General features: G+C 47.5%; 1 protein-coding gene across 3 annotated transcripts in view; it reads right to left on the reverse strand.

Annotated features, from left to right (window-relative positions):
* Window positions 1-24,816, reverse strand: part of spryd3 (SPRY domain containing 3) — a 343,426-nt gene that overhangs the window by 121,638 nt on the left and 196,972 nt on the right. The gene's annotated exons all lie outside the window — the stretch shown is intronic.

The following is a 24,816-nucleotide window of genomic DNA, read 5'->3' on the forward strand; positions in this document are numbered from 1 at the left end:
GCTATTTGCACGAGAAGTGTTGGAAAAAGGCTGACCTGGTCACGTCACCGTGTCAACCACTTTTTCTGTTTCAAACAGGAAGCTCACAATGGAAGAGTTAACTTATTGGCAGATTGACGAATGACACACCTGGAAAAATGATTTTGCCCATAGTATTTTGATGTCTGCCATTGATGAAAGCGCAAATGAAACTCTCAGCCTTGAACTACATCGGCTGACTGGGAGAATCTACTGCGGCAACTGTGTTTTTGTGTTTTCCAAGTTTTGTCATGTAGGCAGTCAGTCACACAGCAATGTGTCTGCTTCATTAGGAAAGCCTTAAAGAGAGTTCAATTATAGGCAATAAATGGTTAAGTATGATTTCTGCACAAACTGAAAAAAGTCACTCATGCGATAGAGATTTGGCACGATTTAAAGTGATTATATTCATCACCAGTTTCAAAACTAATCACAAAATTAAAACACAAAATATGCAAAGTGTTATCCAAAAAAAAAACCTTGCCGGTTTCTTTGATCAGTTCTGGGATTTTTGTACTTGTTTAGATTTCTTATTTTATTTTTCCTTTTGCATTTCCAATTTTTTTTCTTGGCTCTCTGCCTCCTCTTCACTTACCCTATCAACAGTTGGTTTCTTTGGAGATGTTGCAGTGACCTCCATTTCAGAATTCAGAGCCTTTGATACTTTTATCTTCTTTTGGTGCCCACTTATGGCCCAGCTCAGAGTCAGTGTTTGCCATCAATTTAATTCAAACTGTCAAACCATCTCCTCCTCACTTCTGCATATTTCAAGCAATTTAGTGACCTATGTGGATATCTTGTGTCTCTAATATTCCAGGTAACAACAGTTGAAACACAAAATTAAATCCTGAAAATACTGTTCCTGTAATGTGACGTGACTGCTCTGACCTTGGATTAATTATCTAATCCCATCTGCCCTGCACACACCTACACTAATTACTAGTCACACTTCCCTTAATTGCTTCTCAAATGAAACTGCCACTTCCTTCTCAAGATTTGAATCCTGTTCCCATATTTGGGAGGCTCTTCTAGCACCTCTATCCCACTCTTGGATGGGATGTAAGGAACACGTACATCTCTGGAACGCCTTGCTGTTTCTCAAACATTCAATGAAGCACAGCTGCGGTTATTTAGGCAAGAAAAACATAAGGCGTGATAAAAACCGATAGAATTCTCAGTTCGAACCTCTCATTACAAACTTTGTCTTTTTTCATTTCATCAATATTACTTCAGTCAGTTTTCTCTGAACTTTGCTGTTTTGTTCCTCACAATCTCCAAATGATGCCATCCTATATGTTCTTCCTCCTCACTGTGTTCAAATCAAACACATTGTACTGACTCTTTCTCTAACTCAGAACCTCAAAACTCCCTCAGTCTTCCTTTCCTTTCCTCCCACAGGCTCTTGGCATCAGTTAACTGCTACTTCAGAATTGACCTCGTCTTCTCTCCTACTCTTTTTAACCTTGGTGGCATCCTGCACCATTAGCCTTAATCTTTCTTATGTATTAAAAAAACACCTAGTTTGGGGCTAGCATACCTCTGTCGCCCCTTTCACTCTGAGCAGGATGGCAAGCTAGCCGGTGGGCCGATGAGCAGGCTGGCCAGGAAGTACTTATGGCCAATAGGCAGACGAGCAAGCAGGACTAATGGGACTGTGTGTTCTACCATACTGTACTTGCAGACCATGGTTGTAATGCTGTTTTCAGCTACAGCATTATAAGTACAGTAAAGAGAGCTGAACACAGCAACATTGGAAGAGAAAACAGATTGTGGAAAAGAATTCGCGTGGGAACGACTCAAGGCAGACTAGGAACAACTCCAGGCTAGGCCACAGGAGGGAGCATGGGGATAAGCTGAGTCACGCTATCGATAAATCCCCAGCAGAGGTGATTAGGGTTTCCAACCCTCTCGGATTGTCTGGGTATCTCCTGGAATGGAAGGTGACTCTCATGGGCATTGATGCTAGCAACTCAGGAGAAAAGTATGTTTGATAAAGTACCACATAATAGGCATGTTTGCAAAATAATACGTGCGTGCGTATTTCCTTCCCCACTACTCCGACCTGCTCTCCCACCAGGCTTATACACCAGGGGCAGTGTTAGAACCAGCCAATTGCTCAGGGCCCGAGCAGATCCAGTGAAAAGTTCTAGTTTGTTAAATTTAAATTTACTCAAAGGCTTTGCAGCTAGGTTGAACAATGTGGTGATGAGAGCTGAAAACTTTAAAACTTACTGAACCTGTGTCTTCGCATTATGTTTTACGGGATGTGGGCATCACTGGCAAGGCCGGGATTTATTGCCCATCCTTCGATGCCCTCGAGAAGGTTCTGGTGAGCCGCTGCGGTCCGTGTGGTATAGTTTCTCATCGTGGTTTTTGAGACAACTGAGCGGCTCGCTGGGACATTTCAGAGGGCGGTTAAGAGTCAACCACATTGCTGTGGGTCTGGAGTCACATATAGGCCAGACCGGGCAAGGATGGCAGGTTTCCTTCCTTAAAGGACATTCGTGAACCAGTTGTTTTTTGTTAATGTTTCTGATGTAATTTCTTTCAAATCAAGCAGGAGTTATTTTTTAAAAATACTAACCACTTCATTATTTCTACGATAGTATATTTATTTTAAGAAAGCCGATTGTTAAAAAGAAAGAATCACTGATCTTCCAATCCTCCTTAGATCCAGGGGTAGTTCCAGAGGACTGGAGGATTGCAAATGTTACACCCTTGTTCAAAAAAGGGGAGAAGGATAAACCTGGCAATTACAGGCCAGTCAGTTTATCATCGGTGGTGGGGAAGCTTTTAGAAACAATAATCCGGGAGAAAATTAACAGCCACTTGGACAAGTATATGGGCTAATAAAGGAGAGCCAGCACAGATTTGTTAAGGGAAAATCGTGTTTGACAAACTTGATTGAGTTTTTTGATGAGATATCAGGGTTGATGAGGGCCATGCAGTTGATGTGTACATGGACTTACAAAAAGGGCTTGATAAAGTACCACATAATAGGCTTGTTAGTAAAATTGAAGCCCATGGGATTAAAGGGACAGTAGCAGCATGGATACACAATTGGCTAAGGGATAGAAAATAGAGTTGTGGTGAATGGCTGTTTTTCAGACTGGAGGGAGGATGTACAGTGGCGTTCCCCAAGATTCAGTACTAGGACCAATGATCCTGCTAATCTGCGTGGCCGCACAGGCCGCTCGCCGGCTTTTGCATTGTAGAAAATTTGAATGGGCCGTGCAGCCACGCACAAAAAAAAAATTAGAGGGAACATTGACTAGGACCACTGCTGTTTTTGATGTACAGTACATTTGAGGATGTAACTGGTAAAATAGATAAGGGAGAACCAGTGGATGTGGTGTATTTGGACTTTCAGAAGGCTTTCAATAAGGTCCCACACAAGATATTAGCGTGCAAAATTAAGGCACATGGGATTGGGGGCAAGGTATTGACTTGGATAGAGAACTGGTTGGCGGACAGAAAGCAAAGAGTTGGAATAAACGGGTCGTTTTCCGAGTGGCAGGCAGTGACTAGTGGGGTACCGCAAGGATCGGTCCTAGGACCCCAGCTGTTCACAATATATATTAATGATCTGGATGAGGGAATTGGATGTAATATCTCCAAATTTGCAGACGACACAAAGCTGGGCGGGAGGGTAAGCTGCGAGGAGGATGTCGGGAAACTCCAGTACGATTTGGACAGGTTGGGTGATTGGGCAGAAACATGGCAAATGCACTATAATGTGGATAAATGTGAGGTTATCCACTTTGGTGGCAAAAACAGGAAGGCAGATTATTATTTGAATGGCAATAGATTGGGAGAAGGGGAAGTGCAAAGAGACCTGGGTGTTCTTGTGCACCAGTCGCTGAAGGTAAGCATGCAGGTGCATCAGGCGGTTAAGAAGGCAAATGGTATGTTGGCCTTCGTAGCAAGCGGGTTCGAGTACAGGAACAAGGATGTCTTGCTACAGTTGTACAGGGCCTTGGTGAGACCACACCTTGAGTATTGTGTGCAGTTTTGGTCACCTTATCTGAGGAAGTACGTTCTTGCCATGGAGGGAGTGCAGCGAAGATTCACCAGGCTGATACCTGGGATGGCAGGAATGACGTACGAGGAGAGATTGTGTCGATTGGGCTTATACTCACTGGAGTTTAGAAGATTGAGAGGGGATCTCATCGAAACCTATAAAATTCTGTCAGGTCTGGACAGACTAGATGCAGGAAGGATGTTTCTGATGGCCGGGGAGTCCAGAACCAGGGGTCATAGTCTAAGGATAAGGGGTAAGCCATTTAGGACTGAAATGAGGAGGAATTTCTTCACCCAGAGAGTGGTGAACCTGTGAAATTCTCTGCCACAGAGGGCGGTGGAGGCTAGTTCATTAAATATATTCAAGAAAGAGTTGGATATATTTCTTGAGGCTAAAGGGACCAAGGGATATGGGGAAAAGGCAGGGACAGGGTACTGAATTTGGATGATCAGCCATGATCACATTGAATGGCGGAGCAGGCTCGAAGGGCCTACTCCTGCTCCTATCTTCTATGTTTCTAATGCCTTGGACTTGGGGGTACAGGGCACAATTTTGAAATTTGCAGAGGACACGAAACTTGGAAGTGTAGTAAACAGTGAGGAGGATAGTAATAGACTTCAAGAGGACATAGACCGGCTGATGGAATGGGCGGACACATGGCAGATGAAATTCAACACAGAAAAGTGTGAGGTGATATCAGTAGGAAGAATGAGGAGAGACCATACACAATAAATGGTACAATTTTAAAGGGGGTGCAAGAACAGAGAGACCTGGGGGTGTCTGTGCACAAATCTTTGAAAGTGGCAGGACAGGTTAACAAAGCAGTTAATAAAACATACGGGATCCTGGGCTTTATAAATAGAGGCATACAGTACAAAAGCCAGGAAGTTATGCTAAACCTATATAAAACACTTGTTTGGTCCCAGCTGGAGTATTGTGTCCAATTCTGGGCATCACACTTTAGGAAGGACGTGAAGGCTTTGGAGAGGGTGCAGAAGAGATTTACAGGAATGGTTCCAGGGATGAGGGAATACAGTTACGTGGATAGACTGGAGAAGCAGGGGTTGTTCTCCTTAGAGCAGAGGAGGCTAAGAAGAAATTTGATAGAGATGTTCAAAATCATGAAGGGTTAGATAGAGTAAATAAAGAGACACGGTTTCCAATGGGTGAAGGGTCGATAATGAGAGGGCACAGATTTAAGGTGATTGGCAAAAGAACATGAGGAAAAACTTTTTTACACAACGAGTGGTTAGGATTTGGAATGCACTGCCTGATAGGGTGGTGGATACAGATTCAATCGTAGCCTTCAAAAGGGAGTTGGATAAATACTTGAAGGAGAAAAAAATTGCAGGGATATGGGGAAAGAGCCAGGGAATGGGACTAACTGGATTGCTCTTCGAAAGAGCCAGCGCAGACTCGATGGGCCGAATGGCCTCCTTCTCTGCTGTACTATTCTATGATTCTTTCTTGAAGTTTGTGGTTGAAAGCTGCCCCTCATCTGAGACTGATTAATTTTTCTCTCCTAGTAACAAATATTTAAAGATGTACACTGGAAGAACAGGCAAGAAGCTGGTTTAAAGTATTCAACTGAGCCTCATGCTTTCAACCCAGCTCAGTGCTCTCTGCTCCACTGTAAAGGATGGTGGAATGTTCCTTTTATAGCTAGTAATAAGTGGGATAGTTAATGTCTGTAAAACCTGGTTGATTGTTAAAGTGCTACTGCTGTTGGTTCCAGGTCAGAAGGTACCACATGGGAGATTATTATAGAAGATTAAGGGGTATGGAAATAGGAGGAGGATAGCAAACTGGACTAAAAACTAATTAGAAGGGTTGTAAGTGGGCTGTGGTGTCCCACAGGGTTCAGTTCTGGGGCCACTTCTGTTCACTGTGTACAATAGTTTGGATATCGGCCTGGAGTGTGGTGTCAAAATTTGTACATACCACCAAGATAGGAGGTATATTTAATTCTTTAGAAGACCAAAGGAAACTGCAAAGGGCTATCGATAAGAATGGGCTAAAAACTGTTAGATGGAATTCAATGTCAGTAAGTGTGAGGTGACGCATTTTTGTAAAAATAAATGCAGTAATTATACTCATAGAATCATAAAATGGTTACAGCACAGAAGCCGACCATTCGGCCCGTCCCAACTCTCAGCTGGTCCCACTCCCCTGCCCTTTCCCTGTAGCCCTGCAAATTTTTTTCCTTCAGATACTTATCCAACTCCCTTTTGAAAGATAAAATTGAATCTGCCTCCACCACCCTTCCAGATCTTAACCACTTAGTGTGTAAAAAAAGTATTTTCTTACATCGCATTTGGTTCTTTTGCCAATCACTTTAAATCTGTGTCCTCTGGTTCTCGACCCTTCCGCCAATGGGAACAGTTTCTCTCTCTCTGCTCTGTCCAGACTCATGATTTTGAACACCTCTATCAAATCTCCTCTCGATCTTCTCTGCTCCAAGGAGAACAACCCCAGCTTCTCCAGTCTATCAATGTAACTGAAGTCCCTCATTCATGGAATCATTCTCGTAAATTTTTTCTGCACCCTCTCTAAGGTCTTCCCATCCTTCCTAAAGTGTGGTGCCCAGAATTGGACACAATATTCCAGCTGAGGCCAAACCAGTGTTTTATACAGGTTCATCATAATTTCCACACTTTTGTACTCTATACCTCTATTTATGAAGCCCAGGACCCCGTAAGCCTTTTTAACTGCTTTCTCAACCTGCCCTGCCACCTTCAACAATTTATGCACACATACCACCCACCACCCCTCCCCCCCCCTTCGACCATCCAGTATTCTCGTACTATTTCTTACTTTAGTGCTCTCTGCCTCTCCCAATCCTTTGAGTACTTTATTTCCCCTTTCGAATGTTACATCCTGGTGCCCATCCCCCTGCCAAATTAGTTTATACCCTCCCCAACAACACCAGCAAACCTCCCCACGAGGATATTGGTTCCGGCCCTGTTGAGGTGCAACCCGTCCGGCCTGTACAGGTCCCACCTCCCCCAGAACCGGTCCCAATGCCCCAGGAATCTGAAGCCCTCCCTCCTGCACCATCTCTCCAGCCACGTATTCATCTGCGCTATCCTTCTAATTCTATACTCACTCGCACATGACATTGGAGTAATCCGGAGATTACTACCTTTGAGGTCCTGCTTTTTAATCTCTTTCCTAGCTCCCGAAAATCTGCCTGCAGGACCTCATCTCTCTTTCTACCTGTCGTTCGTAGCAACATTGACCAGGACCTCTGGCTGTTCACCCTCCCCCCTCAGAATGTTCTGCAGCTACTCAGTAACATCCTTAACCCTGGCACCAGGGAGGCAACATACCTTCCTGCAGTCACGTCTGCTGCTGCACTCAAGGGACTCCTGCACTACTCAATGGAAGTAGGCTCAGTGCTGTGGGGTTTTGGGGTGACAGGTTCATAAGAACATAAGAAACAGGAACAGGAGTAGGCCAATTGGCCCCTCGAGCCTGCTCCGCCATTCAATAAGATCATGGCTGATCCAATCTTGGTCTCAACACCACTTTCCCGCTCTCTCCCCATACCCCTTGACTCCCCTGTAGTTTAAATATCTGTCTATCTCCGCCTTGAATATATTCACTGACTCCGCCTCCACAGCTCTCTGGGGTAGAGAATTCCAAAGATTCACGACCCTCAGAGAAGAAATTCCTCCTCATCTCAGTCTTAAATGGGCGACCCCTTATTCTGAAACTATGCCCCCTAGTTCCAGATACCCCCACGAGGGGAAACATCCTCCCAGCATCCACCCTGTCAAGCCCCCTCAGAATCTTGTATGTTTCAATAAGATCACCTCTCATTCTTCTAAACTCCAATGAGTATCGGCCCAACCTGCTCAGCCTTTTGTCATATGTCAACCCCTTCATCCCAGGAATCAACCTAGTGAACCTTCTCTGCACTGCCTCCAATGCAAGTATATCCTTCCTTAAATATGGAGACCAAAACTGTACGCAGTACTCCAGGTGTGGTCTCACCAACGCCCTGTACAGTTGTAGCAGGACTTCCCTACTTTTATACTCCATCCCCCTTTGCAATAAAGGTCAACATTCCATTTGCCTTCCTAATTACTTGCTGTACCTGCATGCTAACGTTTTGTGCTTCATGTACTCGGACCCCAGATCCCTCTGTACCGCAGCATTTTGTAGTCTCGCTCCATTTAAATAATAATTTGCTTTTTCATTCTTCCTTCCAAAGTGGATAACCTCACATTTTCCCACATTATACTCCATCTGCCAAATTTTTGCCCACTCACTTAACCTATCTATATCCCTCTGCAGACGCTTTGTGTCCTCCTCACAACTTGCTAACCCTTGCTAACAATCCTTGTATCATCAGCAAATTTGGCTACAGTACACTCGGTCCCTTCATCCAAGTGATTAATATAGATTGTAAATAGTGGAGGCCCCAGCACTGATCTCTGTGGCACCCCACTAGTTACTGATTGCCAACCGGAAAATGACCCATTTATTCCGACACTCTTCTGTTAGTTAGCCAATCCTCTATCCATGCTAATATATTACCCCCAACTCCGTGCGCTCTTATCTTGTGCAGTAACCTTTTATGTGGCACCTTATCGAATGCCCTCTGGAAATCTAAATCCACTACATCTACTGGTTCCCCTTTATCCACCCTGTTTGTTACATCCTCAAAGAACTCTAGCAAATTTGTCAAACACGATTTCCCTTTCATAAAACCATGTTGACTCTGCTTGATTGTCTTATGATTTTCTAAATGTCCTGCTATTACCTCCTTAATAATGGATTCCAGCATTTTCCTAATGACAGATGTTAGGCTAACTGGCCTATAGTTTCCTGCTTTCTGTCTCCCTCCTTTCTTGAATGGGGCGTTACATTTGCGGTTTTCCAACCCGCTGGGACCTCTCCAGAATCCAGGGAATTTTGGGAGATTACAACCAATGCATCCACTATCTCTGCAGCCACTTCTTTTAAGACCCTAGGATGCAGGCCATCAGGTCCAGGGGACTTGTCGGCCTTTAGTCCCATTAGTTTGCCCAGTACTTTTTCTCTAGTGATAGAGATTGTTATACGTTCCTCCCTCCCTATAGCCCCTTGATTATCTATTATTATTGGGATGTTTTTAGTGTCTTCTACCACGAAGACCAATCCAAAATAATTGTTGAGAGTCTCTGCCATTTCTCTATTGCTCATTATTAATTCCCCAGTCTCATCCTCTAAGGGACCAACATTTACTTGAGCTACTCTCTTCCTTTTTATATACCTGTAGAAGTTCTTACTATCTGTTTTTATATTATTTGCTAGTTTACTCTCATACTCCATCTTCTCCCTCTTTATAATTTTTTTTAAGTCATCCTTTGCTGGTTTCTAAAAATTTCGCAATCCTCTGGCCTACCACTAATCTTCACAACATTGTATGCCTTTTCTTTCAATTTGATACCATCCTTAACTTTCTTAGTTAGCCACGAATGGTGCATCCTTCTCGTAGAGCCTTTCTTTCTCACTGGAATATACCTTTGCTGAGATTTATGAAATATCTCCTTAAATGTCTGCCACTGCTGATCTACCGTCTTACCCTTTAATCTATTTTCCCAGTCCACTTTAGTTCACAGGACATTAAAGGCAGAACCTCTGGTTAATAAGCTGTGTAAAAAAAAAAAGCTCATGGAATTCTGTTTTATCACAAAGTATAGAATATAAAAACCAAGAGGTAATGATAAGCCTGTAAAAAACCTTAGTAAGACCTCAGTTCGAGTAGTGTGTGTAGTATTGGGCTCCACACTACAGGAAGGCTAGTGAGGCTTTAAGAGAGTGTATAGTGCAGATTCACTAGGATGCTGCCTGGTATGAGGAAATATAACAAAATACTTCTTGTTAGAACGCCGCAAATTATGGGACGATATAATAGAAGTGTTTAAAATTATGAAAGATTGGGATAACAGCAGACTGCTTCCAGTAGTTGAGGGGTCTAGAATGAGAGTCCATAGATACAAGATTAAGTAAGGGATAAAGAACAGAGAATAAGAAAAACACAGAGTTGCGAGGCTGTAGATTTCACTTCCAGGGTTAGTGGTTCAGGCAGAAACTATATCAACATTCAAGATTAGATTGGACAGGTGAATGAAGGAAAAGTGGATGAAGGGATGTGTGAACAGTGCTTCTAAATGTGATTAGGATTATCTGGGATACCCTACTTATACTCTCCGTTTCCTGTTTTTAAACCAAATATCCATCTAGCACCACATTTTAACGCCTCATCTGTGACTCCTTATTTTAGCCATTAATCATCAATGTGGAAGCTTGTCAAAAGCTTTCAAAAAATCCTAGTATTCACTGCAATTCTGATGCACCCTATGTCCGTAATATCTTTGAAATAACATTCTCATTTTAGCTAAATGTGATGTCCTTGTGTAGGAGCTGTTGGTGCTCCCTCTTATAGTGGGAAACAGCTTTAAGAGCCATGCACCAGCTACTTGGGAGGCTGAGCCATAGCCCTCGATTAGGGAATATTTTCTTGCTAGAAATAACTGTCTTTTGGGAGACTAGTGGCAGTATCAGGGTTGCCAACCTGGCCGGATTGTCTGGGAGTCTCTAGGAATGCAAGCTATATCTCCCATTCGCGGTTGCTTGCAACCTGGGAGAAAAGTAGAGCTTTGCACCTGCGTACTTCCTTCGCCTACACACGGGTGGCCTCCTGGTTCTTGGAACTTCTTGCTAGACAGCATAGACTACATAGGAATGGGGGGTTGGGGGTTGAGGGGAGGAGAGAGAGGGAGGTGGGGAAGGAAAAGAGAAACACATTGCTGTTCAGTGCTAGTGGTGAAAGGACTGTTTCAGACTTACTGCACCACTCAGTCCTCCGCGGACTTATTTGTTTATCCAAATGCCTGTTTCTAAAGAGTAAAATAAATAAAGCTGGCAAATATTTCCCAATTATATGTCCCAAAATATATCGATATTGTGCTTCATTTCACAAGATCTTCAGAATTAATGCCAGGAGTAAGAATATGCAGGTTTAAAACAGGCTAATCACTTTTAAGTTCAGCTAAGATGGTTCATACCGACCAAGCATTCTGTTGACGTTTAAGTGAAAGAACAGTTTTTCAAACAAGGACTCCAATGTCAGTTTAAATATATTGCCTGAGCATAGACACTGTCTGAAGATGATTACTTGATCATTAAGACTCTCGAACACACACCAGACACTGAACATATACATTTGTTTAGACACAATTCATAGTCTATTGAAAAGGTTTTTGTGGACACATGGGAGAATACAGACAGTTCATCTTGTCCAGTTGAGGCCGCGCTTTATCCTAAGAGACTCATGGGCTACACCGCAGTGACTCCTTCTCTGCTGTAAATTTCAAAAAAAATTTTTTTTGATGATTCAGTTTACCTCTGCTTCACGGATATTGCACTTAACACTAGTGTTGGCAAAAGGAAAAACAGCAGCAAAGCGATACTGTGCCGTGTGATTTCAATAGTGGCTGCGGAGCTTTCGGATGTACTTAAATCATACCTGTTCAGCCAAGAAAATAGCAGATTTTAATTTGACTTCTAGTTTGTGGAACTAGGAGACAAAGAATCTGACAAAAGCTGCCTCAGCGGTAATCTACGTGGAGAGCAGCACATGCAAGTGAAGAACCCAAGAATGAACAACTTAAAGTTAAAATCCAAGTGTTTAAAGCCACTTTTACATTGAGCAGGGTGCCGTGCTGGTGGCAGTGGCCTTAGTGAATCTGACACGTTTACTTTGGTGATGCTGCCAACTGGCTCTGTGACTCGAACGCCCCACTGATACCAATATAAAGCAGTGGCATGCGATAGTGAACCGCTGCTCCCTTCATCCAGTGATGTAGGGAGATAAATGAAGAGTCCGTAATTTGTTTTATTCTAATGCTTCATGCTCCTGATTCTCGATGGAAGATAAGAGTGAGCACGATAACCAGCACCTGACACTGGGTAAAGAGGGTGGAATTTTCTGAGGGCCTGTGCCACTGGCAGGGCCTCACACGGCAGCGGGCAGCTTCTCAGAAAATCATGCTGCATCGTATGTTATTTTCTGCCTATTAATGTCAACGAATGGAAAATCCTGAGCAGTGCCTGTGATTTTCCGAGAAGCCACCTACTGCCTTGCGAGACTCCACCCATTGTTTTTATTGTTGACACACATTAAGCTTTGGAAACTGGAGCTTTTCCTCCTCTCACACTGCACCCCCCAACCCCAAGTATTGAAGTGCCCAGCAAAAACTCTCACTACACAGATTCCATCAAAGAATGAAAAATAAAAACACAAAGATGCAGTGATATAAAAAAAAATGTTTGAATAGACTGGATTTCAGTCTATGGAAGAAGAGAGGACAAGGCTAAAAGTCAAACCCCTAAAACCAACACTAAATCTACTTACTGACCAACATTTTTAATAACTAATATTTAACAATGTTATGACATGGGATTTTACTGAAGTCTACATTCTGCTGGTTCAATACCTTTAGCCTTACAGTGAATTCTCGGTTTTGCCAACTCATCTGACAACCTGTCCCGTCAGCAGACAAGCCCTCACTGCGAATAATGTTAGTCATTTGGCTTCTGTGCATGGAAAAGAGTCAGATTTGAACTTCTTGGGCAAAATATCAACAATGGTGACATCTGCATTGATTTCTGGGCTATTTGGAAACTTTTTAGCTAAATGGAAAGAAAACCTTCTCAGAAACAAATCTGTGCCAGGACACTATGATTTGATGAATGAGATGTTAAAACCTAGAGACATAGACAAGAGTAGGCCATTCGGCCCCTCGAGCCTGCTCCGCCATTTAATGAGATCATGGCTGATCATCCAAATTCAGTATCCTGTCCCTGCCTTCTCTCCATAGCCCTTGATTCCTTTAGTCTTAAGAAATATATCCAACTCCTTCTTGAATATATTTAATGAATTGGCCTCTACTGCCTTCTGTGGTAGAGAATTCCACAGGTTCACCACACACCGGGTGAAGAAATTCCTCCTCATCTCTGTCCTAAATGGCTTACCCCTTATCTTTAGACTGTGACCCCTAGTTCTGGACTCCCCCGCCATCGGGAACATCCTTCCTGCATCTGGTCTGTCTAGTCCTGTTAGAATTTTATAAGTTTCAATGAGATCCCCTCTCATTCTTCTAAACTCCAGCGAGTACAAGCCCAATCGACCCAATCTCTCCTCATACATCATTCCTGCCATCCCAGGTATCAGTCTGGTACCCCAACTACAGAACATTCTCTCTCAATATGCTTCCAAAACACCAACGAAATATGGATTCTTGCTTTGTAAATGTACATTTGGTCATTTTCCATTTTCACTTAATAAACTCCTGTGTTCTGCCACTGGTATTTATTTGTACCTTAGGTCTGGCAGCAGTCACAGAAATCACAGAAACCCCACAATGCAGATAGAGGCCATTTCGGCCCATCGAGCCTGCACCGACACATATCCCACCCGATCCCCGTAACCCCTACACCAACACATATCCCACCCTATCCCCGTATTTAATCCCCCTAACACTAAGGGTCAATTTTATCATAGCCAATCAACCTAACCCGCACATCTTTGGACTGTGGGAGGAAACCGGAGCACCCGGAGGAAACCCACGCAAACACGGGGAGAATGTGCAAACTCCACACAGACAGTCACCCGAGGCCGGATTTGAACCCGGGTCCCTGGCGCTGCGAGGCAACAGTGCTAACCACTATGCCACCGTGCTGCCCTGTCCATCGTAAGGAGGCCACTAGTGTCACATTCTGTTTCTCTTGTGCCTTAGCTACAGTAGTAAGTACCCTGCGAGAATTTTAAAGAGATGTTAGACTGCTACTAAAAGGCAGTTCCCACGTTGAACTCTTAAATCTGAAATTCAGACTGGTTCGCCCAGCAACCCATCCACTTCAAGTTAGGCAAAGACACATTCATGACACTGACAACATTTTGATCTCGTCTCAGATTTAGCCTAGACCTCTGCACTGCCATCGATCAAATTTGCTTTTATAATACTTCAAATTTACTGTGCAGAGTATCAGTTTATTCCAGTATTTAAAAGCTTGAGTATGATTCTCAGAAAAATTAGTTAAAAAACTGAAGCATGAAGAAGTTACTCCCCAAGTTATGTCCAGCTCACAACTTCCTTCATTTATAATTGCATCTTTTTCTGGTTCTACTCAAAAAAAACTTCTCTGAATCCATTCTATTGATTCCTTCAGGATTTAAGAAGGAACATTGATCATGTTGGAAACTTGATCCAGACTTGGAACTTGGACCCCACTCCAGAGACTTGAGCACATAACCTAGGCTGACACACTCCCAGTGCGGTACTGAGGGAGTGCTGCGCTGTCGGAGAGGCCGCCTTTCAGATGAGACGTTAAACCGAGGCCCCATCTGCCCTCTCAGGTGGATGTAAAAGATCCCATGGCACTATTTGAAGAAGAGCAGGGGAGTTATCCCCGGTGTCCTGGCCAATAGTTATCCTTCAATCAACATCATTGAAACAGATTATTTGGTCATTTATCTCATTGCGGTTTGCGGGATCTTGCTGTGCGCAAATTGGCTGTCGCATTTTCTACATTACAACAGTGAATACACTTCAAAAGTACTTCATTGGCTGTAAAGTACTTTGGGACGTCTTGAGACATACAAGGGCCTAGAAATTGGGTTTTGGCTTAGCCAGGGCTTTAGCGCCGGAAGTTAGTGCCGGCGCTAAGTCCCCTGCGCGCGCCAAAAATTCAGTGGCGCCGCGCCCAAACGGCTGCCGGCGCTACTGAAGGGTCTTTGCGGCGGTACATCGGCGCTAACTGCCGTTTCGCGCCGCAATTCCGGCGCTGCGGCACCCGATGCGGTGCGGCAGGCTGGGGACGTGCAGGCCTCCTCCTCCCGTTAAGGAGGAGCTGCCTGCACCCGGCCGCGGCCCGCGCAAATCAGCTTAAAAATGAGCCCGGCACCTCGGACAAGTGCCGGGCTTGCATCTGTTCCGGGGGGGGGGGGGAGAAGTCCGGGGAGGGAGCTGCGGGCAGGCGGCCGGCGGGAAAGTGGCCGGCCGCCGCGGGGCCTTTAATGCGCCGGCGCAAACTGGAGTAAGGCACCTCTGCCAGAACATTGCTTGCGGCTGCCACGGGCGAGGCAGCCGCAACTCAATTTCGGAGTTCGGGCGGATTACCACGGCAACCGGGACGCTGCGCACACCGATGACGTCATCGGTGCCGGCGCAGCGCTACCGGTGCAACGCCGATTTAGGGCCCCAGGGAATTTTTTAACTGGCCATAACTCTGGCGCTAGTCCCTCTAGCGCCTCAAAAGCGGCGCTAAGGCTAGTGAATTTCTAGGCCTAGGTGTTACATAAATGCAAGTCTTTTTGTTCCCTATGTCCTCCAACTCCTAGGGGGAGAAATTCGGTTGTTAGCGCCACCGATTAACGCCTAAAGAGGCCGAGAAGTGGGGCGCTAGCCAATTTCCGGGCGGGCGCAAGGCGCCTCGCCCCATATTGAGCATGCATTTAGCGCCGGCGCTAAATCTTAGCGCCCGCTCATGGGCGCAGGCTGACTATGACGTCATTTGAGTGTGCAACGGACCGGAAATTCAGTGGCGCCCCCCTCCGTAGCGCCTGGCGCTAATAGTGACAGCTTACCTGGACCTTACCAAGTCGCTCTCGGGCTGGAGGAGCGTTATTTAAAGGGGACTGGTGTGGTTTAAAAGCGGCAGCCATTTTTGGAGCACAACTTCCTCGAGAGCTACAAAGAGTTGCTGAGCTGCACACAAAGCCATTTGACCACTGAGCCAGCGCAGGCAGACGATCTTCAGCCTTCTGACCATTACCTTGCTGTTGGTGAGCCTTGACAACGGGGAACCTTCCTGTGGGCACTTATTATGGGGGCTGCATTGGAGGGGAACGTCCTGCTGCTGAATCATCTGGAAAGGGCACTGAGACGCTGGGAGAGGGGGGCGGGCATGGCCAGACGGAGGAGGGCCAACAGACGTCGCCACAGCAGACCTTACGCTGGCAGGGTTTTCCGACAGCAGTTTTCCTACATGAACATGCCGGAGGAGCAGTGTGTCAGAAGGCTGCGATTTAGAAAGGAGGTGGTGACTGAGCTGTGCCAGCTGCTTCAGCCAGATCTGCAGCCTCAGATAAGGTGCAGGACATCTCCGTTGGTGGCTGAGAAGATGCCTGCTGGCCTGAACTTCTACGCGAGCAGCTCTTCTCAGGCTGCGCGTCAGAGGCTGATCAGAAGTAGCTTCTAGGCCCCTCTCACGGAATGCTTGCTGCCATTCCAAGAACAGGAATGGAACCGGTCTGATACCCCCAAGCCTGTGAAGGGCAAGATGCATGTAAATAGCAGGCATGGCCATTGTAAATGAAGAAAGTGTTTCATTAAACAAAATGTGGTTCCTTCAAACATGAGAAAGCTGTGGCAACAGAAAGCAAAACTAATACACTGACACATAACTGCCTCTCACACCTGGGAGACTGTCCAAAACATAAATCACATTCCGACCATCTCCCTTGGCCTTGATTCCACTGCGCCAACCAAAGCATCCAATGCCCCATCAGTGAGTCGTTCCGCCCTCTGCCTCACCCTTTCCATGTCTTGCTAGGCTGGTGCGTCACAGGTAGGCTCCCACCGCTTTGAAGGCCTACAAGGCAGTGAGTATGTCTGGTGATGCCAATTGACCTGCCCCTTTAAGAGCTGGCCGGCGCCAGTGTGTCTCAGGGAAAGTGATTATTGACAGCACCCTCGCTGCGCCCCGCCGCCGTGAAATTGGGTTGCGCCGCCGGGTTAGCGCCTTAACAGTAGCGTGCAGCGCCTGATTTAGCGCCGCAATCACCTGTGGGGGCGCTGCAACCCAATATCGCGCCAGGTGGCGCTAAATCGCAACTGGCGCTAGGCTTTGCGCTTCGCCAGAACTAGCGCCCCAAACGGGGCTATACCCAATTTCTCCCCCCTAATCATTTGGGGTTCCCCCAATAATTAAACGCAGAGCTCAATTAGACTTTCAGAATAGTTTATTTTGAAGGTTGGAGAAACCTTGATGAGGGACCAGGGCCCAGATACTAGAGCAAAGTTGAAATAAGTAGGAAAGGGGATAGGATGCATCATCAAGTACTGGTTAAGCAACAGCCAGCTTGGGTTTTAAAATCCAGGAAGGGGACTTCCAGTGAACTTATGATCCAGGCAGCTGCTTGAGGCAAGAGCTTTGGACCCCATGCACCAATGTCTGTTTTAACTCAACCCCCAGGGAGCTGAGAAAACCGCAAGATATAGAAAACATGGTTACCCCTGCAAGATGCCACCAGGAAAGCAGATGATTGCTCCCAAATTCCAAGTGGTGACTCAAAGCACGCTGCTCCCTCAACTCCTTCCAGGCCCTGCCTCCTGGCTCCCAGACCAGACCAGATCAAAGGACATCAGTCGAGTAGCATGCAAGCCAGTGAGATCAGTAAATGATACAACAGTCAATCTGCTCGTCTTGAGTACTTTAATCGCATGCCTGAAACACCTGGTAAAGTGTTGATAGGAGCACCGACTGAGGCACGAATCCTGTCTACTAGCTAGCTCGCTCAACATGCTGCAGCCAGACCCAAAACAGGAGTCCCACAATGGAAGATGTGACCGCTGCTACTGAAATGCACTCACCTCGCAAGATATTGGCAGCAGCTCCAGCGATCGTTTCCCAAATTGAGCTGTTCTCCCCTAGATCACCAGTCACCCAGATACAAGAAAGGCTGCCCCCTGCCCCCCTCACCCACACAGAAGGCAGGAACTGAAGTGTTACTCTGAAACCATTTTTAACTTCATACCCAAGAAAACTTAAAGCCTGAAAGCACAAGACTCCTCAAGTAAATATGTCTCCTCCCTGGTCCGTGGATTGCTCCACTACATCGTGGCGCAGGACACCAGCACCCTTACTCACAACCAAAGTCCAGAACTGCCTGATGCCCAGACCAATCGCCACAGCAAATCAAACCACACCACGCATGGCCATGCCCTACAATCCCAACAGGAACCACCAGTCCGGCCAGTCACCAGTGTGCTCATTGCAACCAGCCATCTATACAAGACTGCGCACAGCGGTGAGGGCCAGCTGAAAGCCAACTCCACCCTGCTTTTCAGAGGAGAATTATTCCCTAGGAAGCAGCTCAACCCTGAACATGACTTAACTCAAGGGTCTCAATCAGTCAATCAAATGACTTACCTCAAGGTGGAACAGGCAGACATGGCACCACCACAGGAGACCCAGCAGAGAACGCCATTACCACAGGAGGCCCAGCAGAGAACGCCATTACCACAGGAGGCCCAGCAGAGAACGCCATTACCACAGGAGGCCCAGCAGAGAACGCCATTACCACAGGAGGCCCAGCAGAGAACGCCATTACCACAGGAGGCCCAGCAGAGAACGCCATTACCACAGGAGGCCCAGCAGAGAACGCCATTACCACAGGAGGCCCAGCAGAGAACGCCATTACTACAGGAGGCCCAGCAGAGAACGCCATTACCACAGGAGGCACAGCAGAGAACGCCATTACTACTGGAGACCCAGCAGAGAACACCATTACCACAGGAGGCCCAGCAGAGAACACCATTACTACTGGAGGCCCAGCAGAGAACACCATTACTACAGGAGGCCCAGCGGTGCATGTCAAGCTCACGAAGGATTGGATGAGTCAAACAGTGGCAGCCTCCTCAGTTAAGAGCAGAGGAGTGACCGTGGTGTTCTGTCCTAGCAGAATCAGGAGAGCACATCATAAGTGCCCTGAACATCAATTCCATGACATTCTTCCTATTTGAACGTTTATCGCAATGAAAGCAATGGAATGTTGGGTATACCCATAACTTGGTGAGTCTGTGTCCCACTGCACTCTCAGTCTAACTCCGTCCCTGCTCAACTCATAGGTCTATATTCAAAGCGGTTTATGAGCTGTCAGCCCTTTGTGGCTGTATCAGTTATTTTGAAGCTATTGATCAGCTTTTGCTGTTTTTTTTAGGATGGCACATATAATGATGCAAGTACATAACAAAGAGCATTTGTACAACCAACCCGCAGGAACCACCGGTCACCAGTACAACCCCTCCACCACAAGAACCACCAGTTACCAGTATAACCGCCCCCAGCAGGAATCAGTTACCAGTATAACCGTCCCCCAGCAGGAACCAGTTACCAGTATAACCGTCCCCCAGCAGGAACCAGTTACCAGTATAACTGTCCCCCAGCAGGAACCAGTTACCAGTACAACTGTCCCCCAGCAGGAACCGGCCACCAGTACAACTGTCCCCCAGCAGGAACCGGTCACCAGTATAACTGTCCCCCAGCAGGAACCGGTCACCAGTATAACCATCCCCCAGCAGGAACCGGTCACCAGTACAACTGTCCCCCAGCAGGAACCGGTCACCAGTACAACTGTCCCCCAGCAGGAACCGGTCACCAGTATAACTGTCCCCCAGCAGGAACCAGTTACCAGTATAACCATCCCCCAGCAGGAACCAGTTACCAGTATAACCAGCCCCCAGCAGGAACCAGTCACCAGTACAACCGTCCCCCAGTAGGAACCAGTCACCAGTATAACCGCCCCCAGCAGGAATCACCGGTCACCAGTATAACCGTCCCCCAGCAGGAATCACCAGTCACCAGTATAACCGTCCCCCAGCAGGAACCAGTCACCAGTACAACCGTCCCCCAGTAGGAACCAGTCACCAGTACAACCGTCCCCCAGTAGGAACCAGTCACCAGTATAACCGTCCCCCAGCAGGAATTACCAGTCACCAGTACAACCGTCCCCCAGTAGGAACCAGTCACCAGTATAACCGTCCCCCAGCAGGAATCACCAGTCACCAGTATAACCATCCCCCAGCAGGAACCAGTCACCAGTACAACCGTCCCCCAGCAGGAATCACCAGTCACCAGTATAACCGTCCCCCAGCAGGAATCACCAGTCACCAGTATAACCGTCCCCCAGCAGGAACCAGTCACCAGTACAACCGTCCCCCAGTAGGAACCAGTCACCAGTACAACCGTCCCCCAGTAGGAACCAGTCACCAGTATAACCGTCCCCCAGCAGGAATCACCAGTCACCAGTATAACCGTCCCCCAGCAGGAATCACCAGTCACCAGTATAACCGTCCCCCAGCAGGAACCAGTCACCAGTACAACCGTCCCCCAGCAGGAATCACCAGTCACCAGTACAACCGTCCCCCAGCAGGAATCACCAGTCACCAGTATAACCGTCCCCCAGCAGGAACCAGTCACCAGTACAACCGTCCCCCAGTAGGAACCAGTCACCAGTACAACCGTCCCCCAGTAGGAACCAGTCACCAGTATAACCGTCCCCCAGCAGGAATCACCAGTCACCAGTATAACCGTCCCCCAGCAGGAATCACCAGTCACCAGTATAACCGTCCCCCAGCAGGAATCACCAGTCACCAGTACAACCGTCCCCCAGTAGGAACCAGTCACCAGTATAACCGTCCCCCAGCAGGAATCACCAGTCACCAGTATAACCGTCCCCCAGCAGGAACCAGTCACCAGTACAACCGTCCCCCAGCAGGAATCACCAGTCACCAGTATAACCGTCCCCCAGCAGGAATCACCAGTCACCAGTATAACCGTCCCCCAGCAGGAACCAGTCACCAGTACAACCGTCCCCCAGTAGGAACCAGTCACCAGTACAACCGTCCCCCAGTAGGAACCAGTCACCAGTATAACCGTCCCCCAGCAGGAATCACCAGTCACCAGTATAACCGTCCCCCAGCAGGAATCACCAGTCACCAGTATAACCGTCCCCCAGCAGGAATCACCAGTCACCAGTATAACCGTCCCCCAGCAGGAATCACCAGTCACCAGTACAACCGTCCCCCAGTAGGAACCAGTCACCAGTATAACCGTCCCCCAGCAGGAATCACCAGTCACCAGTATAACCGTCCCCCAGCAGGAACCAGTCACCAGTACAACCGTCCCCCAGCAGGAATCACCAGTCACCAGTATAACCGTCCCCCAGCAGGAATCACCAGTCACCAGTATAACCGTCCCCCAGCAGGAACCAGTCACCAGTACAACCGTCCCCCAGTAGGAACCAGTCACCAGTACAACCGTCCCCCAGTAGGAACCAGTCACCAGTATAACCGTCCCCCAGCAGGAATCACCAGTCACCAGTATAACCGTCCCCCAGCAGGAATCACCAGTCACCAGTATAACCGTCCCCCAGCAGGAACCAGTCACCAGTACAACCGTCCCCCAGCAGGAATCACCAGTCACCAGTACAACCGTCCCCCAGCAGGAATCACCAGTCACCAGTATAACCGTCCCCCAGCAGGAACCAGTCACCAGTACAACCGTCCCCCAGTAGGAACCAGTCACCAGTACAACCGTCCCCCAGTAGGAACCAGTCACCAGTATAACCGTCCCCCAGCAGGAATCACCAGTCACCAGTATAACCGTCCCCCAGCAGGAATCACCAGTCACTAGTATAACCGTCCCCCAGCAGGAATCAGTCACCAGTACAACCGTCCCCCAGCAGGAATCACCGGTCACCAGTATAACCGTCCCCCAGCAGGAATCACCGGTCACCAGTATAACCGTCCCCCAGCAGGAATCAGTCACCAGTACAACCGTCCCCCAGCAGGAATCACCGGTCACCAGTATAACCGTCCCCCAGCAGGAATCACCAGTCACTAGTATAACCGTCCCCCAGCAGGAATCAGTCACCAGTACAACCGTCCCCCAGCAGGAATCACCGGTCACCAGTATAACCGTCCCCCAGCAGGAATCACCAGTCACTAGTATAACCGTCCCCCAGCAGGAATCAGTCACCAGTACAACCGTCCCCCAGCAGGAATCACCGGTCACCAGTATAACCGTCCCCCAGCAGGAATCACCGGTCACCAGTATAACCGTCCCCCGATGACCTTTCATCAGAACCTGAAACGTTAACTCGACCTGAAACTTTAACTCTGTTTCTCTCTCCACAGATGCTGCCGGACCTGCTGAGTATTTCCAGCATTTTCTGTTTTTATTTCAGATTTCCAGCATCGCAGTATTTTGCTTTTGGCTTACGATAAATGTCAGGTTTATAATTCAGGAGGGAACCAAGCTGAAAACAAAAAGTACAGAGGAGAACTGAAAAAGGAAACAAGAGGGGCAAAGAACGAGTATGAGAATAGATTAGCACCCAACATAAAAGGGAACCCAAAAGTCTTTTATAAATATATAAATAGTAAAAGGATTGTCAAAGGAAGGACGGGGCCGACTAGGGACCAAAAATGAGATGTTCTTGTGGAGGCAGAGGGCATGGCTGAGGTACTAAATGAGTACGTTGCATCTGTCTTCACTGGAGAAGAGGATGCTGCCAATGTAGCAGTAAAGGAGGAGGCAGGAGCGATATTGGGTAGGATAAAATAGATAAAGAGGAGGGACTTCAAAGGTTGGCAGTCCTCAAAGAAGAAAACTCACCTGGTCCAGATGGGATGCATCCTTGCTTGCTGAGGGAAATAAGGGTGGAAATTGCGGTGGCCACAATCTTCCTTAAATAGGGAGGGGTGCCACAGGACTGGAGGATTGCAAATGTTACACCCCTGTTCAAAAAAGGAGAGGGGGATAAACCCGACAACCACAGGCCAGTGAGTCTAATGTTGGTGATCGGGAAACTTTGAGGCAATAATCCATGACAAAATTAATTGACACTTAGAAATATATGGGTTAATAAATGAAAGCCAGCACGGATTTGTTAACCGTGTTTGACTAACCTGATCGAGTTCTTTGATGAAGTAACAGAGAGGGTTGATGAGGGTAGTGCGGTTGATGTTGTGTATATGGACTTTCAAAAGACGTTTGACAAAGCACCACATAATAGACTGGTTAGCAAAATTGAAGCCCATGGGAGTAAAGGGACAGTGGCAGGGTGGATATGAAATTGGCCAAGGGACAGAAAGCAGAGAGTAGTGGTGAAGTGTCATTTTCAGACTGGAGGGAAGTATACAGTGGTGCCCCCCTCGGGGTTGGTGTTGGGACCACAGTTTTTTTTAATATATATTAATGACCTGCACTTGGGTATACAGGGCATAATTTCAAAGTTTGCGGATGACATGAAACTCAGAAATGTAGTAAACAGTGAGGAGGTTAGTAACAGACTTCAGGAGGACATAGACAGACTGGTGGAAGGATCTTAAAGCCTTAGAGAGGGTATAGAGAAGATTTACTAGAATGGTAAGAGGGATGAAAGAGCAGAGAAGGGTAAGAGGAGATTTGTTAGAGATGTTCAAAATCATGAAGGGTTTTGATAAGAGTAAATAAGGAGAAACTGTTTCCAGTGGCAGTAGTGACAGTGACAGTACAGTCCAAAAATGTGCGGGTTAGGTTGATTGGCCATGATAAAAATTGACCCTTAGTGTTAGGGGGGATTAAATACATGGGGTTACGGGGATAGGGCTTGGGTGGGATGGCTGTCGGTGTCGGGACCGGGTGCTAGGGTTTGGATGATCAGCCATGATCTCGTTGAATGGCGGAGCAGGCTCGAAGGGCCGAATGGCCGACTCCTGCTCCTATCTTCTATGTTTCTATCATCTATGTAAATAGCCAGAGGACACAGATTTAAGGTCATTGTTAAAGGAACCAAAGGCGACATGAAGAAAAAAATGTTTACGCAGCAAATTGTTATGATCTGGAATGCGCTACCTGAAAGGATGGTGGAGGCAGATTCAATCGTAACTTTCCAAAGGGAATTGGATAAATACTTGAAGGGGGAAAGATTTCCAGGGCTATGGAGAAAGATCAGGGGAGTGGATAGCTGCTTCAAGAGCCGACACAGGCACGATGTGTCGAATGGCCTCCATCTGTGCTGGATCATTCTATGATTCTACCAGGAGTCAGTCGCCTTGACCACTGTACCCCAGCAGGGGTCAGTCACCTAGAGCACTGTACCCCAGCAGGGGTCAGTCACCTAGACCACTGTACCCCAGCAGGGGTCAGTCACCTAGACCACTGTACCCCAGCAGGGGTCAGTCACCTAGACCACTGTACCCCAGCAGGGGTCAGTCACCTAGACCACTGTACCCCAGCAGGGGTCAGTCACCTAGAGCACTGTACCCCAGCAGGGGTCAGTCACCTAGACCACTGTACCCCAGCAGGGGTCAGTCACCTAGACCACTGTACCCCAGCAGGGGTCAGTCACCTAGACCACTGTACCCCAGCAGGGGTCAGTCACCTAGAGCACTGTACCCCAGCAGGGGTCAGTCACCTAGACCACTGTACCCCAGCAGGGGTCAGTCACCTAGACCACTGTACCCCAGCAGGGGTCAGTCACTTAAACCACTGTACCCCAGCAGGGGTCAGTCACCTAGAGCACTGTACCCCAGCAGGGGTCAGTCACCTAGAGCACTGTACCCCAGCAGGGGTCAGTCACCTAGAGCACTGTACCCCAGCAGGAGTCAGTCACCTAGACCACTGTACCCCAGCAGGGGTCAGTCACCTAGACCACTGTACCCCAGCAGGGGTCAGTCGCCTAGACCACTGTATCCCAGCAGGGGTCAGTCGCCTAGACCACTGTAGCCCAGCAAGGGTCAGTCACCTAGACCACTGTAGCCCAGCAGGGGTCAGTCGCCTTGACCACTGTAGCCCAGCAGGGGTCAGTCGCCTTGACCACTGTAGCCCAGCAGGGGTCAGTCGCCTTGACCACTGTAGCCCAGCAGGGGTCAGTCACCTTGACCACTATCCCAGCAGGGGTCAGTCGCCTTGACCACTGTATCCCAACAGGGGTCAGGCATCTTGACCACTGT

The sequence above is a fragment of the Somniosus microcephalus genome, chromosome 33 (genome assembly GCF_052327205.1).
Source record: "Somniosus microcephalus isolate GS21.2 chromosome 33, FLI_Smic_1.0, whole genome shotgun sequence".
Taxonomy (NCBI): Eukaryota; Metazoa; Chordata; class Chondrichthyes; order Squaliformes; family Somniosidae; genus Somniosus; species Somniosus microcephalus.